A 16,671-nucleotide genomic window follows, 5' to 3' on the forward strand; every position below is an offset into this window, starting at 1 on the left:
CCCACACACACACACACATTCTATCAAGGGGCCATGAGTGGCTGAAATCGGGTCAGAAGTCTAACTCTTTGCAGCAGGTCATGTCCAGCTCAGTCACTTTCTCTAAGATGCCCAACATTTCATGCACTGACATGGTGATTGTCTGTGGGGCCACTGGGCTCTGCCTTGGAGACCTTCCCTGAACATTCAGTTTGTGGATTTTCAGTATTGCTCATATACAGACGATCCTCACGGGTTATGGTCTGTTGAGGGGTGGTTTGGTCCTCTTGGGGTGGATTCTCACAAACCTCATCAGCTCGCATAGCTCTGGTGGTTTCTACATTCCCTGTGGTTATCCCAATGGAATTGATGAGGAGACCTGCCCTGGTGACTGCCCGAGGTGGGCTGTTCTCACACCTGGCATCTGGTCCATGCCATCTCAGGTCTTGGTGCCTCCCTGACCCCCTAGTGTTTTTTCATCCTCTTTACAATCCTGACTCCAGCCCCCTGGCTGTGCAATGTTTACCTCTTATTAACAGGTCCTGAGTTGATCGGATATCTTCAGATATTCCTCGCAACCCTGTTCCTCAGTTACACCTGTGTATTCTCTCCAAGAAGGCAGGCACAGTTGGGACTGCCCTCACCACATGGTACATGCCTGTGGTTAGTGGCCACAGACTACTGTCATTGGGTGGATTGTTCTAGCCTAGGCTGGACTCTGAGCCTAGCAGTATGTATTCCCTGCATGATTATCACCTTTCCACTCCATGAGGTCACCTGATTAGAGTACTGTCAAGAGCACTGATGGACCAGGTAGACTTGAAACCAAGGATGCATGAGAGGTCCTGAAGAGGCTCATCCATCGAGATTGCAAGCTGGGGAGTGGGAGTGTCTCTGGGGTTAGACTATTCTTGTGCCTGGAGCCTGAGCTGTACCTCTGGTGTCCAAGTGCCATGGCCACTACCCTTGTGACTTTTCTATCTTCCTGACTTAATGGACAGTCTACCCTCTCATCTACTTCCCTGACTCCTCTATCCTGGCTGTCCCTCACCTCTCTGTCTTCCATGTCTCACCTCCCCTCTCCCTTCTTTCTGCTGAAAACATTGGCCATCTTCAACATGTCTTGGGCAGATACACATTCTTCAGTAGTTCTAGAAAGTCCATTCCTCAGTGAGCCAGGCTTCCCTGTCTTGGGTGTGGGCAGAGGCTCATGCTTACTTGGTCACAACTGGTAGGCGACAGCACTACAATTTGAACCCAAGTGTTCTCGGACTGAAGTGTCCTCTCTTTACTCATCTTTCTTGGGCTTGCATTCACAGCTCATTATGGTTTTTATTTGTGTTACTTCCTGAGGTTGACTTCTTGGACCTCAGTAGTTTTACTTTTCAGATTAAAGGTTTAGTGCTTCTTTAGGGACCACAAGGACAGGTAATGAGATAATGGAGTCTTACTGGGAAGGTGGCAGGGTGACCCTAAATGTAGGACATCTTTTTTTTTTTGGGGGGGCGGGGGAGACAGCACAAGCAGGGGAGAGGGACAAAGGGAGAGAGGGAGAGAGAGAGAGAATCAGTGTGGAGCCCGACATGGGACTCAATCTTGAAACCACAAGTTCATGACCTGAGCCAAAATTAAGAGTCGGACGCTTAACTGACTGAGCCACCCAGGCACCCCTAAATGTAGGGCATCTACTTAGGACTGGCTTCCTGAAGGATGGCAAGAGGAGGATGCAATTTGGGTTGCCACAGCAGGTGGACACCTGGAAATATCCAGATCACAGTGTAGCATGGGAGGCTGTTAGCAGTTGGGAGATACTTCCTGCCAACCAGTTGTGAAAGGTTGTGGAGTGTGACTGAAGGTGGGAGTGTCCACACAGCCATACAGAGACTGAGCAGTGATTCTGAGCTTCCATTGCTGGCATTCAATGTTGGTATTCTCACCCACCATGGGCTGATTGTAATTTCCCCATTTTATTTTATTTATTTATTTTTTAATGTTTATTTATTTTTGAGACAGAGAGAGACAGAGCATGAACGGGGGAGGGTCAGAGAGAGAGGGACACACAGAATCCGAAGCAGGCTCCAGGCTCCGAGCTGTCAGCACAGAGCCCGACGCAGGGCTCGAACTCACAGACCGTGAGATCATGACCTGAGCCGAAGCCGGAAGCTCAACCGACTGAGCCACCCAGGCGCCCCTAATTTCCCCATTTTATACATAAGGAAATGGACACAGAGTGGTGAGGCATTGTACCCACAGTCACATGGGAGCCCAGGTACAAATCAGCTCAGCCTGACTCCCTAAGTTCTGACCCCCTTGCCTCTGTGTACCATTTTGCATCTAGCAGGACATGGTGGTTACATATGATGCAAGTTTGAAGTGTGTGGATTTGAAAGTATGAGATACAGAATCACATTTTATACATTGAATTTGAAACAGTGTAGACCCTTCTCTCTGCATAGTCTAGGGGGAATTATTCTTGCATGTCTCCAGTTGGGAATGATGTAGCATGTAAGAATACATCTCTTGGGCAAGAGTCCTGCCTGTATTTTGTGATGTGCTCCCTTATCAAAGTACAAACATTCCATATAAGTCTTCCTGCTAGGTTGAGGGGTCAGTGTACTTTATGGATTGACAGATGAGACCAGTGACCCTGTGGAGAAGTGGCTCTGACCCCCTATTCTACCTCCCATATAAAGCCCAGCAGTGTCTGTGAGGGTCTTACAGCAATATTAATCCCAGTGAGCTTCCTCATGTACGCCACAAGGACTGTTTGCCTGACCCTTTTGTAAGCACAGTAGTATGTATGTTTACCTTACACTAGCCATTCTAATAGATATGTACTCTTATTTCATAGTGCTTTTTTTTTGTGTTTCCACACTCAATTGGACATATACATTCAAGGAATTTTTTAAATACTTTTTATTTTGAAGTACTTTGAAAGATGTTCCAAAACCGATCCCATGTACCCTTCGTCCAGCTTCCCTCAATGTACGTAACCATAGTACATTGTCAAAGCCAGGAAAATAGTATTAATACAGTACTTTTAACTCAACCACAGACCTCATTCAGATGACAGCAATTTTCACATATACTCTTTATGTAGTTCTATGAAATATTATCATATGTTTAAATTCATATTACTACCACCACCACCATCCACTACAGAGCTGTTCCATTTCACAAGGAAACTCTTCTAACTAACCCTTAGGTCACACCTTCTCCCAATCCTGACGACCATTGATCTGTCCCCCATCACTATATTTGTGCCACATCACGAATGTCACGTAAATGGAATCCTATAGTATGGATGGGATATACTTTGGGCTTTCACCATTCATCATAATGCACTTGAGATCCATCCAAGTTGTGTGTGTCAGTAGCTTGTTCCTTTTTAATTGCTGAATAGTGTGGCTATACCACAGTTTGTTTAGCTATTGACCTATTGAGGGACATCTGGGCTGTCTGCATTATTATTATTATTATTATTATTATTATTACAAATAACACTGCCACTAACATTTGTATTCGGTTCTCTCTGAACATGTTTTCATTTTTGTGTGGACATGAGTTGTCATTGTTTGTGTCAGGGAGGTGATAAACCCAAGAATTCAATTGTAGAGTTGTACAGTAAGTGTATACTAAACTGCCAAATTGTTTCCAGAGTAGCTATACTATTTTACGTTCCCACCAGTAATTGCTATTGAACATCTTTCCATGCATGTATTTGCACATATGGATATATATGGATATATGGATATGGGTAATATATGGATATATGGATAATATATCTGCTTTAGTGAACTATCTTAAGTTTTTGCCCATTTTCTAACTGGAATTTTTTTTAAGTCAACTTGATTAATGTGTAGCTTATGTACAACAAAATGCACTCCTTTCAAGTGCAAAATTTGATGAGGTTGGACAAATAAATACGCCCATGTGTTGAATTTGAGATACTCACTGGAGCCATTTCCTTAAGCCAATAGTGTCCCACTCACCTCCATTGTGTTGCTAATGGAAAGTATATTTCTATTTGTTATAGGCCAAACAGTACAACTAATATAGATATAGATATAGATATAGATAGATATATAGTTGTGTATAGTTGTGTGTGTGTGTGTGTGTGTGTGTGTGTGTATATGGTTTTGTATAGTTACTTTTACAATAAGTTAAGAAATATGCATTTCTACTTATACTTACATAATTACTGGTGCTTTTTTGTTTTTTCATGTGGATTCAGATCATTGTCTGGGGTCACATACTTTCAGCTTTAGTACTTACTGGGCTGGTTGACATGGACAAGGAGATAACCCCAAGACCCTGCTCATCAGGAGCAGGGAAGAGAGAGTGAAAACATCCAAGGCACCAGCTGGGACTCTGTCTACTCTTTAACAAGCGCATGATGTGTTCTGATTGTCCAAGAATGTTTAGAAGTATACTTGCTGATTATAAATACAGTCATGTTTGGTGCCAACATTTTTTAATGGAGATACCCTAATCATTTCCAGTAGTGCCTGTTGTTAGGCAGTTTCCCCTCAAAACAGTGCAGCTCTTAAGTTCATTGTATGAGTCTCCTTGGGCCTGTCATTGGGAGAACTGCTTTAAATTTGAGTAGACAATGCTTCACACTGGTCAGCTGTGTTCCAAGTAGGCTACTATGAACTACAAGTGAAAATCATATGACTTTCCCTTTGTCTCTAGTCTGGCTCATTTTTCCTTTGTAATGTTTATTCTTTTTTGAGAGAGCGTGAGCAGGGGAGGGGTACAGATAATCCAAAGAGGGCTCTGTGCTGACAGCAGTGAGCCTCATGCAGGGCTTGAACTCACGAACCGTGAGATCATGACCTGAGCTGCAGTCGGACACTCAAGTGACTGAGCCACCCAGGCGTCCCTGGCTCATTTTTAAAATTTCTGATGTTTTCCAATATTACTCTAGTTTTTATTAATATGCATTATTTTTAGAGCAGTTTTACATTTATGGAAAATTGAGGTGATAGTACAGACTTCCCATATTCCTGGTATCCCTGCACAGTTTCCCCGACTGTTAACATCTTTAGTGTGGTATGTTTGTTATAATTGATGAACCCATGTTGACACGTTATTAACTAAAGTCTACAGTTTACATTAGAGTTTATCCTTTGTGTTGTACATAATATGGGTCTTGACTCTTGACAAGTACATAATGTCGCATGTGTCAGTCATTCCGGTACCATACAGAATAGTTGTGCTGCATGAAAAATCCCCTGTGATCCATCTGTTCCTCCCTCCCTCCCTCCCTCCTCCAAGTCCCTGTCAACCACTACTTTACTGTCTCTATGTTTTGCCTTTCCCAGAATCCCATAAAGTTGGAATTATGCAGTATGCCTTTTTCAGACTGTTTCACTTAGCAATATGCATTTGAGATTCCTCCATGTCTTAAGCTTGATAAAACTTGATAGCTCAGTTTTTTTTTTTTTTATTGCTGAATAATATCCCATTGTATGGGTGCACCATAGTTTCTTCATCCATTTACCTATTGAAAGACATCTGAGTTGATTTCAGTTCTGAGAAATTACAAATAAACTTGCTATAAACCATGTGCTTGTTTTTGTGTGGACTTAAGTTTTCAGCACATTTGGGTATATACCTAGGAGGGTGATTGCTTGGATCATATGCTAGGACTATATTTAACTTTGCAATAAACTGTCAAACTCTACCAAAGTGACTGTACCATTGAATGAGAGTTCTGGTTCCTCCTGCTGTCAGTATTTTGGATTTTAGCCATTCTAATACATATGTAATGCTCTTGTTTTAATTTGCAATTCCCTAATGGCATACGATGTTTAGCATCTTTTCTTTTTTTATTTTCTTTTTTTAATTTGAGAGCACAAGTGAGTGAGGGGGCAGAGAGAGAGAAAGAATCCTAGGAGGGGCAGACAGAGAGACAGAGACAGAGAGACAGAGGGAAGCAAAGCTCACCATTAGAGGCATACAAGCTCAACTGATGTGGGAACTGAACTCAGAAATCGTGAGATCATGACCTCAGCTGAAGTCAGATGCGTAACGACTGAGCGACCCAGGTGCCCAAGCATATTTTCTTGTGTTTATTGGCTGTCTGTGGAGGTGTCCCAATCTTTTGCCCTTTTTAAAAAGCATGGTGGGCAGAATTCTAAGGCCCCAAGATTTTTCTGTTGTAATTCATGAGACCGAATGGATTTTTTTCTCCAGAACCTCCAGAGAAGAACTCAGCCTAGCCAGCACCTTCACCCCAGTAGGAGCAGAAAACTTAGCCATGTCGTGCTAGAACTCTGACCTCAGAACTGTGAACTAATACATGGATGTTTTGGTAATTGTGATTTCTTACACAGCAATAGAAAACTATTACACAAGGTTGAACCTTTGGCAGTGGCTCCCTCGCAAAGACTTCTCTTTGGTTTGAGGCCGAACAAGGTGATAGCCATGGCTAAAGGCTTTCCCACTTTCATTGTACTTCTAAGGCCCTCAGCGTGAACTTTCTGGTGTGGAATAAGGTTGGAGCTGTAGCTAAAGGCTTTCCCACACTGGTTGGGCTAAAGAGGATATTCTGTGGTAGGAAAACTTACATGTAGAACAAATTTGGGGCTTTGGGGTAAAGGTTTTCTACATTCACTGCATTTACAAGTCATTTTGGGGTGATGAATTTCTCAGTACTGAATGAGGTTGGAGCTATATCTGAAGGCTTTCCTGTAATTTCTGCTATTAAAAAAGTTTAGAGATGCAACTAAGCTCTCACGCATGTGCTGCACACACATCAACAAGCTGGAGACAGGCTGAGATTGGTGGGATCAGTTGGATACCTGTGAAAGAGCTGGCCCCCCCAAACTCTACCCTATGAAGCCTTCAGGTAATACCTGTTGGGGCTACTCATAGGGCTGCTCAAAGAAATGCAGGGAAAGTACACCTGGCCCAGTCACAGCACCCACAGCACCCACCATAGGGAACCTGGGAAAGAAGCAGCCCTCTGGTCCAGCTTTGGGATAGACAGAACTTCCCATGGGAAAAGGCAGAGGGTGATCATATACTTCAGGAGGGCGTAAGGGACTTACCTGGTGAGCCGACGAGCTCAAAGTTCAACATCACATCATGGTGATTACATGGAGTTACATTAAGGAGCCTTCACTTCTTCTGGGAGAAATACAGGGCCACATCCTCACATGTCACCGTACCCTGCAGTGGTGGGTTCAACTGATCCTAGGGGTTGATGACTAGGCAGAAAAAACAACCAAAATATGGACAAAGGGACACACCCAGCCAGGCCTTTGACATGGAAGGGTAATATATCTCTCACTGACATCCTATTTCCCCAGAGGCCCAAACCACCACCCCCAAACACATCCTGATGCTCCCCCTTTCCCCAGAACTCTACCTCAGAGAGAATACCAAGGTCACAACACCATTGATGCTGTTCTCCTCATGTTACTATTGGACTCTGTATCCAGCCCACAGCAACAACAGGATGGATGCCATCTATGTTCTGGTCCAGCCACACAGGCCTCACCCTTTCTCCTCCCAGCCCATTCCCTCTGTGTCCTTCAGATCACACCTCTCAGATGCAACCAAACCTACACGCGCCATTCTCCCTTAGGTCGAGATACTCGCTCCCAAGGCCCTTCAGTCTGCCCTCCCCCCTATCAGGCACGTAACATACTTGGCATGCTCATAATTCCACACCCCTAGCACAACCTCACCAGCTCACCCCATTGGCAACTCCCTGGCCTCCCCACAGGCCACTCTCCATGTGGCGTCCTGAGAGTCTGTGGCATAGAAACCACAATCCTATCCTGGCTCAGGCCTGTCTGCGCCTGCACCTCCAATGGTCCACTGCCACAGGAATCCCCCACCCCTGCATTAAAGACTCCCCACCAGGCCCTGCTCCTAGCTTCAATATTCAGCCACTCAGAAGTACAACTGGATCTCTGAGATCCCAGAATTCCTTCAACTCTGCCTTTGCACAAGCTGTCCTTTCACTTGCCGTGACCCTCCTCTCCCCTCCTAAGGCACATTCAGAGTCCAGCCCACCGGGCCTGGGACCCTACCTGTCTCCCAGGTGACCCCCATCTGCCACTGAGTGCCTCTGCAACCCTGAATGAAAAGCCTCGGGCCCCAAAGGGGGCAGACATAAAAGCCTAGAGATCCCACAGAATCAGCCCAATCCTGGGCCCACTTACCACCTACATCCATCACTGCCATGCCACAGGCTCCACCCCAGGTCCACTTGCCTCTCAGGTGCCTTGGCCCCCTGACACTCCCCCTCTTTATTCCCCTGCTAACATTGGCCCAGCCTTCACAGTGTCTTAATGACACCTACCATCACCTTCCAACTGCATAGTCAGGACATCTGGTCCTTGGTTCTCAGCCTCCCCTTCTCCAACCTGTAGGGGTATTCTTTACATTCCTTCACCAATCCCACATTGTTCCTAGTTCCACTCTCTAGCCCCACCCTTTGGATGTTCCCAACCCTGATCCTGCAGAATTCCAGAGTTGTGTATCCGGGAGCCTACACAACACCCCCATTCAAGAGTACTTGGATATATCATGCTTAAAATCTCCAAAACCACACTCCAGATCTTGTCCCTGGAAACTGCTCTAGACATCAACTTCCACATCTGTTGATATATCTTCCACCCATCAAACCACTGAGTCCAAACACCTAGGCTAACCCTTGATAGCTCAGTGTCTTTCACTGCCTCACATCAGGCATTTGGGCTGATCCTACTCAAATAACAGATCCAGAGTACAAGCATATCTGCCATCTCCATTGCCACCACCCTGGTGCAGCCACCTGTCACCAGCAGCCTCTTCATGGGCCTTCTTCAAGTACAGTCTGTTCTCCCCTCTAGCCAGAGAGAGCCTCCCAACACCTGAGTCAGATCATCTTCCTCCTCTGCTCTAAATCTCCCATGGCGCCTAGCATCCTCAGAACAGAGGTCTAGATCCATTCTCCGCCTGACTCCTGCCCCTGCTCACTGTTCTCAAAAGACCTAAGTGGGGCCTGTGGTTCTCTTAACATTCCCAGCTCATCCTCACTGCCAAGGATTTGCTGGTCTCTGTGTCCTTAACACTTTCTATATCACATCCTACTGACTGACAGAAATGGGAACTCCCCCGCATAACCGCTGAATTATGGGCCAAATGGGACTCCCAAAGCCCAAGTAATTAAGGGCAGAGAGGCAAATGCGGCGAGGAGGAAAAGTCTCAGGATACCAACATCCCAGATATCGGGGTCTGAGTTAGCGAGGGCCAAGGGAGCACCCTCAACTCATCTGAGCCGGTCATCACCGCCAACGCCTCGAGACCCTGGGGGCGGAGCTGCACACTGAAAGGCGGATACCCCGGTGGGTCCCGCGGGTCGGCAGACCCGACCCCAGCCCTGCCAAAGGATGGATGACCTCAGGCTGACCGTGGCAGTCTGGGCCTCAATCCTCACCCCTTCCTGCGTAAAATGCCTACAGGGCCCTGGGTGCCGCTAGCCGGGGCAGCGGGGACGAGGACAGGGTGAGGAGGCTCGGGAGAGCGCGCGGCCTGGGCGGATATCTCCGTGACAGGCAGCCCATCATATAGTCGGGGCAACGAGTCTCAGGGAGACGGAGCCAATACTGGAGGCTCACGGCTCGGCAAAGATACGACAACGGACGCTGCCCTCACCCAGCCTGTAGAGCACCCACAGGACTCAGCCAGCCGGGAGCGCAGAGCCCCGCCGCGCGAACTATGCTACCCAGAAGACACTGCGACGACTTCTCGGCCCTGACCAATGAAGACCCAGGAGAGGGCGTTTCGGGGAGGGCTTCTGGGGCGGGACTTCCGCCGCCCGCCTCCGACGGTTGTTTGTCTAGAGTTCCACTTCCGACAGCCTCTGGCTTAGGCATCGGGTAGCAGCAACGGGACGGCGTCTGTAAGGCTCCCTGAAAGGGCGGAATCAGGAACAGGGACAGCACGAGAGTGTAGGGGTGGGGGTGAGGGGTGTCCCACCACGCCATGAACGCGCCTTCACCGCGACGAATGTCCCGCCTCCTCGATCCCCGGCGTCCCCAGCCATAGTGGGACCGCCCGGGGGCTGTGCAGCCGCTCAGAGAGGGGGCGTCCTCCGCGGCCACAGCAGAAGCCGGCACGTGCCCGCGGCCGCCCCCGAGTCGTTCCCCGTGGCGTGGAGCAGCTAAGGACTAATGCCTGGGGAACCTCTGCAAGAGGAAAAGGTGTGGGGAGGAAGGCTGACAGTTGGATGTAGGCAGAGATGCAGATGGTGCACCGCCTGGGCCTTCCTACTGCTCAGTATGTGCCCTTATCGGGCAGCTAAGGCCTCAACAATCCCTGTGCAGAACATCCCGAGAGTGGACGCGGAAAACTCGCCCTCTCAGTGCGTGGCTTATGGCAAGTCCTTGGAGAAGAAGCAACTCTCTTTTACTACTGAAGAGATCACGGAGCAAAATCTTGTGTGCATAAGGAGTTTCGCAGGGCCTTGGTCATATCTCCCACCTCTGAAGTCTACTGGAGCAAGTTCATATCAGAGAATTTTACATGCGCAACCATTGGGGAAAGACTTAAGTAAAAAATGCCCCACATATGTTTTCTTCTTTGGGCTCAGAAAACTCTCACCTTATGAGTAGAGCCAATGTGGAAAAATATAATTCTGTATTTTCTAGAATTTGTATAAATGGAATCTTACAGGGGTGCCTGGCTGGCTTAGTAGGTAGAGCACGTAACTCGATATACGGGTTGTGACTTCCAGTCCCACTGGATCTTGGGTGTAGAGATCACTTAAAAATAAAATCTTGAAAAAAAATAATACATGGAATCTTTCCTAGCTTTCACTTATCTTCATACTTTTAAGACTTTTTCCTCCATGGTGTTGCATATATGTCATTAATTTTTTGCTTCTTTTTTTTTTTTTTTTTTTTTTTTTTTTCCCCTTTGAGTAGGCTCCATGCCCAGTGCAGAGCCTAACATGGGGCTTGAACTCAGGACCATGAGATCAAGACCTGAGCTGATATCAAGAGTCCAGTTTAGGGGCACCTTGGTGGCTCGGTTGGTTAAGCGTCCCACTCGGTTTCCGCTCAGGTCATGATTTCACGATTCCTCAGTTCGAGCCCTGTGTTGGGCTCGGCACTGGCAGCTCGGAGCCTGCTTGGGATTCTCTCTTTCCTTCTCTCTCTGCCCCTCCTCCGCTCACGCTGTCTCTGTCTCTCAAAAAAAAAAAAAAAAAAAAAAAAGTCCAGTTTAACCAGCTGAGCCACCCAGGCGCCCCTAAGTTTTTGCTTCTGATTGGTTAATGGGATTCCATTTTATGGATGTACCACATTGTATTTACTCATCCTAGTAATGGATATTGGAGTTGCTTCCATTTAAAAAAAAGTATAAAATTGCTATGAATATTTGTATACTGGTCTGTGAATATAGTTTTCGTTTCACTTGAGTACCTATGAGTGGGACACAATATTTAAACATGGATACGACTGTTTTTAAATCCCTAAGTTTTTATTTTTCACTCGTCCCACTGGTAGTTATTTAGGAATGTTGATTGTTTAATGTTTAAACATGCTAATTGTTTGATAAATCTATTAGTTACTAAATTGGCCATGAAATAAGAATAGTAAAGTCTTCCTCTGCATACAAGGCAGTCCTGTAACCCCAAGTTCACATCCCTACTCCAAGCATAATTATACTGGGGCAGGGTCACCTTGGTCAAGTAGATGAACCTCTGTGAGCCCTGGTGTCCTCATCTGTAACACAGATACAATAGTAATCACTACACATGCTGAGTTCTGCTGGGCACTGTCTTTTATCTATGTATCTAGTCTTTATATAACTTTGAGCCTTTCAAACACCAGGGAAGCTTGTGCTATTTTCACCCCTGTTTTGGCATGAAGGAAACTGAGACACAAAAAGATCACATTATTTGTCTAAGGGCACAGAGTGTCCAGCTCTGGAGTCTTTTATCATTAGCCTCTTCACCATCTCTAGGACTTACCTGTGGGGCTATTTGAGCTTTTAAAAAAAAAAAAAAAAAAAAAAAAAAAAAAAACACAAAACATGACAGGCAAACCGTGGTGCTTGGAATTTAGTAAACTCTCAATGAGTGTTACTACATTACTGTCATAGTTATTAATATTGTTATTTTTTTTAAGTTTATTTATTTTGAGAGAGAGTGTGGGTGAGCAGTGGAGGGGCAGAGAGAGAATCCCAAGCAGGTTTCCCACTGTCAGCACAGAGCCTGATGGAGGGCACAAATCATGATATCATGACCTGAGCTGAAATCAAGAGTTGGACACTTAACCGACTGAGCAACTCAGACATTCCTATTATCATTATTATTGAAGGATGGGAGCTGGGAAAGTTTTGCACTGAACTAGAACCTTCTCCCACATCCCTACATACATATGGTTCCTATCCAAGGATTGCCCCTTGGTGCTCAGCTAGGTGTAAAATTATCTTCAAGACTGGATTACATATGTCACAGAGGTGGATCTTCTGGGTAGCAGGACCAACCTTGAAGATTTGTGACTCTTCTTTTATAAAAACACCCTGCTTGAAAGTTGCCTCCTCGTCCTCCACTCAATGCCAACAAGCCGACAGTGAAGAAATGCTGACAAAGTCCATGGTGACTTTGGTTGAATGGGGCAGTTCCATCATAAATGTGTGTCTAACACTAAGAATAACTCCACTGAGGAGGTTCAAATCAGGTTAAGAGGCTGATGCGCAAGATCAGAGAATGTAGGAGGCCTCACGAGGGACAAGGACACAAGAATGAAGTACAGAACATGGAGAAAAGGCAGATTCTCCAATATACACCTCTATAAATGGTTTGCAGCACAGCCCTGTTAGAAATCTGTAGATGTTGTGCAGAAGGGTGTGTTCAAGCACAGGAAAATCCAGTTGAAACTGAGTATCCAGTATTTGAGAACAGTTTAAGGATATGAACATATCTCATAATATCTAAGTGAAGACCAAAACTGGAAAACACTAGAGGGAGCGGTGAGAGGAATGAGAGGTGGAGGAGGGAGAGATAGGGCAGAGGCAGGGGCAGGAAGGGACAGAGCAGAAGTGGCAAGAGGTTGAAAGTGGAAATATGGATGTATTCATTTTCTAGGCCTGCTATAACAAAATTCCATAAGCTGGGTGGCTTAACACAACAGAAATTTATTGTCTGACAGTTGTGGAGGCTAGAAGTGCAAAATGAAGGTGTCACCAGGGCCATACACCCTCCAGAGCCTCTAGGGGAGAATCTGTTCCTTGCCTCTTCCACTTCCTGGTGGTTGCTTGCATTCCTTGGCTTGTGGCCCCATTACTCTTACCTCTGTCTTTGTTGTCACATCTCTTTCTCTGACTCCTCTGTCTCCCTCTTGAAGGGTACTTGTGATTGCATTGAAGCCCGACACAAATAATCTAGGGTAATCTCCACATTTTAAGATCCTTAATCACATCTGTAAAGTTTCTTCTGCCATATAGCACTCACAGATTCTAGGAATGAGAACATGAATATCTTTGGGGGGCATTATTCCACCCACTACAGAGCTCTTCACTTAGCCTGGGATGGAGTCCAGAACTGATGGAAGCAATGAGCTCTGAGCTGGCCTCTTGGCAAGGGAGGGGCCAGCTGTGACGATAAACCAAGTCTGCAGCCCATGGAGTAGGGACCAACAAGAGCCAGCTGGGTCAGAAGAACCATACTCCAGCCTGGTTCAGAGAGAAAGAATGCTCCTCAGACCGTGTGCACACGGCCACTCAAGGACACTGTCTTCTGTGGTTCACTGAATATCAAAATCAAGAGTCATGAGTAATTTAAGACAGGCAAGAGCAGACTATAGCTTGTGGTCCAAATGCAGCTCATTGCCTGTTTTTGTACTACCCCCAAGATAAGAATGGTTTTTACATTTTTTACGGTTGAAAAAAATCAAAAGAACACCATTTTGTAACGTATGAAAATTATATTAAATTCAGATTTTAGCATCCATAAATAGAGTTTTTATTGAGTATAGTTGCCACACAATGTTACATTAGTTTCAGATGTACAACGTAGCCATTCAGCAAGTCTATATATTACGTTATGCTCACCACAAGTGTAGCCACCATCTGTCACCATACAACGCTATTACTGTACCCTTGACCATATTTCCTATGTTGTACCTTTTATTGCCATGACTTATTAATTCCATAACTGGAAGCCTCTACCTCCCTTCCCCTTCACCCATTTTGCTCATCCCGTGTCCCCTCTCCTCTATGGCAACCACTAGTTTGTTCTCTGTATTTACGGGTTTATTTCTGCTTTTTTTGTTTGTTCATTTGTTTTGTTTTTAGAGTCCACATACAAGTGAAATCATATGGTATTTGTCTTTCTCTGACTTATTTCACTTAGCGTAATACCATCTAGGTCCGTCCATATTTTTGCAAATGGCAAGATCTCATTCTTTTTTTATGGCTGAGTAATATTTCATCGTATTTACCCCACATCTTTTTTATCCATGCATCTATTGATGGACATTAGGGTTGCTTTCATATCTTGGCTTTTGTAAGTAATGCTGCAAAAAAACATAGGGATGCATATATTTTCAAATTGTTTTCATTTTCCTCAGTAAATTACTGGATTGTGCAGTATCTCTATTTTTAATTTTTTTAAGATTTAAAAAATTTATTTATTATTATTATTTTTAAGTAGGCTCCAGGCCTAGTCCAGAGGCCAACATGGGTCTTGAACTCATGACCTTGAGATCAAAACTTGAGTTGAGATCAAGAGTCACAGGCTTAACTGACTGAGCCACCCAGGCACCCCAAAGACTTTTATTTTTTAAGTAATCTCTACACCCAGCACAGGGCTTGAACTCACAACCCTGAAATCAAGAGTTGCATGCTCCACCGACTGAGCCAGCCAGGTGTCCCTTCTATTTTTAATTTTTTGAGGAACCTCCATACTGTTTTCCACAGTGGATGCACCAATTTACATTCCTATCAACAGTGCACGAGGGCTCCTTTGTCTTCACATCCTTGCCAATACTTGTTATTTCTTGTCTTTTGATACTAGCCATTCTGGGTGCTATAAGGTGGTAATAGAGTTTTATTAGAACACAGTCGTAGCCATGCATTTACATATTGTCTATGGCTCCTTTCACACTACAGTGACAGAGTAGTGACTAGAAACTGCACAGCCCACAAAGGCGAAAATATTTATGATCTGGCCCTTTACACAAAAAGTTTGCTGGATCCTAATTAAGAAGTTACAGAGCTGGGGCGACTGGCTGGCTCAGTTTATTGAGTGGCAGTCTTGATTTCGGCCCAGGTCATGATCCCAGGGTCGCGGGGTCATGATCCCAGGGTCGCGGGATCAAGCCCCGCATCAGGCTCTACACTGAGCATGGAGCCTGCTTAAGATCCCCATTTTCTCTCTCTCTGACCCTCTCCCCTGCTCACATGTACTCTCTCTCCCTCTCTCTAAAAAAATTAAAAAGGAAAGAGTAGATTTCTAGAAGTTTCTTTGAAAAAGTCCTATACCCTATACCCAAAGTTTTCCCGGGCTATTAAAGTGAAGCATCCATGCCCCATGCCCCAGGGAGGGAGAACTCAGGTCACAGGTCGCTCAGGCCACTGTGGCCCCAAGCCTCTGCAGAGACTGCCAGCGCAGAGGGGTGGCAGCTTGGAGGAGACGTCCAGGATTGCGCCGCCAAGTTGGGCTCCTAGTGGAGATGCTCCCTGACCCAGCCTCAGTCTCCCTTCTGGGATGGGAGGATCTTAGCACTTGCCAGCTCTAATCTGAATACGTGGTTAGCTTTAGTGAGAGTGCCTCAGAGTCAGGCAGGTCCACCTGCCCGGCGCACATTTGGGGTCTTCCTCTGGCACTTACCTCCACTGGAAACCTCGTGATCTAATCTGCCCGCGTTCACATTTGTCTGTGTTAAAATTTATTCATAATTGTATTATCTCTGTTCAAATCGAGTTTAGTCCCTGTCCACCACCTTGTGTCTGGCGTGAGCCCTGCGAGGGCATGGGCCTGTGTGTCCAGAGCGCTGGGCCTGGTACACAGCAGAAGCGCCACAAAGGCGATCGCAAAATCTGCCCCTTTTCTTACGTTAAGGCGTTTGAGGTATCTGGGTCTTTTGTTTATTGTTCACCTCTCCCTCTTCCTGTGGCCCCCCAGACGGGAATGCCAGAAGCTCTCCCAAGCTCCCCTGGCCTGCTGCTCGTCTTAGCAAGGAGAGAAGACTCCAAGCACTGAGAGAGAACTTCCACTGCACCTCCAGGGAAGGGAAAAAACCAAGGCTGCCCCGCCAGGGCGTGGAGTTGAGGGGAGAAAGTGTTTTGCAGAAAGCTCTAGTCTTTGTTCAAATCCATGTCCTGCCCAGCCCATCAGCCTCAGTTTCCCCATATGTCATCTGGACGCTGCTGCTCTCAGGGTCCAGTGAGGGCCCTCTGAGGCCTTTGTTCCCTTGGTCTCAACACGAAAGGATGCCTGATGGTCAGGGTCGGGTTTGGAGTAAGCAGGAGCCTCCTTGACTCCAATCAGAAGAGGCTGGCGGGATCCCTGTAGAATGGAGTACCTGGGGGCCCTTCAGAGAGCATGGGAGGGAGAGCTGGGGAACGACCTGGGAAAGGTTTGGGGAGTTGGGGGCTCCAGGAGCTTGACGAGGAAGGGAGTGTGGCCAAGATGATGGCCCCTCTGCTCAGCTTTATGGATGTCATCTGGCATGTGAGAGC

This window comes from Panthera tigris, chromosome E2 (genome assembly GCF_018350195.1).
Source record: "Panthera tigris isolate Pti1 chromosome E2, P.tigris_Pti1_mat1.1, whole genome shotgun sequence".
In the NCBI taxonomy this organism is placed as follows: domain Eukaryota; kingdom Metazoa; phylum Chordata; class Mammalia; order Carnivora; family Felidae; genus Panthera; species Panthera tigris.